The sequence below is a fragment of the Rattus norvegicus genome, chromosome 20 (assembly GCF_036323735.1).
Source record: "Rattus norvegicus strain BN/NHsdMcwi chromosome 20, GRCr8, whole genome shotgun sequence".
NCBI classification, from domain to species: domain Eukaryota; kingdom Metazoa; phylum Chordata; class Mammalia; order Rodentia; family Muridae; genus Rattus; species Rattus norvegicus.
In genome coordinates, this window is record NC_086038.1 from 16093942 (window position 1) to 16096547 (window position 2606).

General features: G+C 47.1%; 1 non-coding gene across 1 annotated transcript; it reads right to left on the minus strand.

Annotated features, from left to right (window-relative positions):
* Positions 1-1622: 1622 nt before the first annotated feature.
* On the minus strand, positions 1623-1752 carry LOC120099019 (small nucleolar RNA SNORA17). The gene has a single exon (XR_005497851.1). It is a non-coding gene; the product is annotated as a small nucleolar RNA SNORA17 (small nucleolar RNA).
* Between the last annotated feature and the right edge of the window lie 854 nt (positions 1753-2606).

Here is a 2606-nt window from a genome sequence, read left to right on the forward strand (position 1 = left end):
CACACACACACACACACACACACACACACACACACACAGAGGTCACTTAAAAGAGCATGGCTAACTCAAAGACAGCTGCATCATTGACAAGCCTACCCTAGGTAGGAAGGGTAACTTCCAGGCAGCTTGACATGTCTGAGTCTTGTCGTTCTCTGGCAGATTTTACCACTTCTCTAATCTTGAGGGATGGAGTCATTATTAACATTGTAAGTTTCTGAGACTTGTGAGTTTCCTTCTGGAGCCATTATTATTATCATTATCATTATCATTATTATTATTATTTAAAGATTTATTATTTATTATATATGAGTACACTGTTGCTGTCTTTCAGACACTCCAGAAGAGGGCATCAGATCCCATTACAGATGGTTGTGAGCCACCATGTGGTTGCTGGGATTTGAACTCAGGACCTCTGGAAGAGCAGTCAGAGCTCTAACCACTGAGCCATCTCTCCAGGCTGCATTTATTATTATTATTATTATTATTATTATTATTATTATTATTATTATATTTCTATTTAATTTTAGTGGTTCTTTGTGAAATTTCTATCATGTACCCCGATCTCACTCATTCTTCCTGTCCCCTTGTACGCATTCTGCACCCTTTCAACCTCCCTGCCAACACAGTCAAATCATCTCATTGTAGTGGTTGTAGCACGTCACAGTGTGCCCCACAGCGTACGCTTCTGCTGCTCTATCAGTACTGGATGCTCACTGGGACAAGGGTATCCTGTCGTTGTCCTGTGTCATGGAGATACTGTAGTTTTGGATCTATAGGACCTTAATGCACTCCAGCAGTTCATCAGTAGGGTACTTGTTCGGGTGGACCAATTCAAACTCCAGATCTGGGCTTGAGAGGTATCTGAGGTGGTTATCCCACCAACTCTCCTGCTCTTACCTGACTGATCTGAAACTCCTGCAATGTGCGAGCCTGCTTTCTTAAATATTGTAGCTGGCTAGGGGCTTGGTCAGCTCTCCTCTCATGTCCTCAGGGCCAGCTCTTTCCTTGCAAAGCCCTCAGACATCAACATATCCCTGGGCAGTAGCCTAGGCTTTCATGGTAACAGACACCTGCTGCTGCAAGGGCACAGACCCAGAAGTGGCCTCCAGTGCTGGCACAGGCTCAGAACCCCCATGGCAATAGGACATGGTCCCAGGTGGCATCATTGGCTACTCACATCAGGCCGTTTCTCAATAGTTCCTGCAGTTCTGTGGGTCTTGATTGTGCCTGCATCCTTCTCTTTCTCTCTCTTCCATTTCGCCACCACTTATTTCCTCCTTTTAGTGGTACCCGGGATCTCTGAGTATCTGGGGCTGTGTCGGAATTGATTTCAGGAGTGTTTTGCCCTGATTGTGTATTATGGCACTGGGCAGGGCTCATCTTGAGCATGGTCTGCTCCCCAAGCCTGTGAAGCACCAGACTGGTAGTCAAGTCTTTGGTTGTCTCAGGCTTGCTTCTCATCCATGAGAGAGTCATCTATCTGGGGCTCACTCTCTCCCACGGCCTGAGGTGCCAGGCATGGTCTCAGACAGCCTTCTTCTAGTCTTGGGCTTGCTCTGGGAGCACACCAGGGCCTGTGGGGCACAGTATTAGAGGTCTTCTCAGGTTCATCTTTTTCAGGGACTGTTAAGCTACTAATCATTCAGATGTTCTCCATTAGCACCTTGAGCATAGACCTAGCCTCTCTCCTCACTGCCACCTACTGACGATATGTGACACAGCAGCCATGCTTGCAAGGCCTCTAGGGGCACCTCCTTCCTGAGTCTCAAGGAGCCTCCCTCCAGGATGAAAACATTTCTATTTAAAGAATGTTGTCATACAGCACCTTTTCCAGATACACAATATGACTTTCCCTGTAATCCCCACGCTCTGTGGGATAAACTGCCGTGACGGACTTCAACAGTGCCCTTGTCTTCTGACTAGAAGGAATGACATAGACAGCAAATGGGGACTCCTCACTTATCTGTCCTTCTGTCAGGCCTCTGCTCCTGACAGGTGGACATGTCTGGACCTTCGTCGTCACTCTCACACCTGCCCAAATTGCCAACATTTCCACCACAGCAGGAACGAGCAGCTTGTGCTCTGCTCTGCCAGTTCGTAAAATGTGTGCACACCCATGGTGAACTCCCTTGCACCAGCCTGAGCTGAAGACACATTCTCCCACCCTAACTCAGCCACCTGAACCTTCGCCAACATCCCAGGACAACATCACGGCAAGGCAATATGAATAGTGAATAAATACAAATGTTGTGCCTCTATAACGTAATACTTAATGAGTGTTCAATTAGTTATGTACATAACTTAGGGTCTTATATTGCTAAGTGACCACTGGGATACATTATTTTATTTTTAGTTGTGTGTATGCTTGGTGTGCTTCTAGGCAATTGAGTGTAGGCGTCTGCTGAGTCCAGAAGAGGGAGACAGATCCCCGGGAGCTGAAGTTGACAGGTAGGTTTTACTCTCCCAATATGGTGGAGAGGACTCGGACCTGCAAACGTGACATGTGCCCTTCAGCAGAAGGTAAGTTGGGGGTTCAGAGTACTAGGCATCCCCCTTGGTTGAGCCTCTCTCTGCCTTTGCTTTAGTCTCAGTGTTTTCCGTGGGGT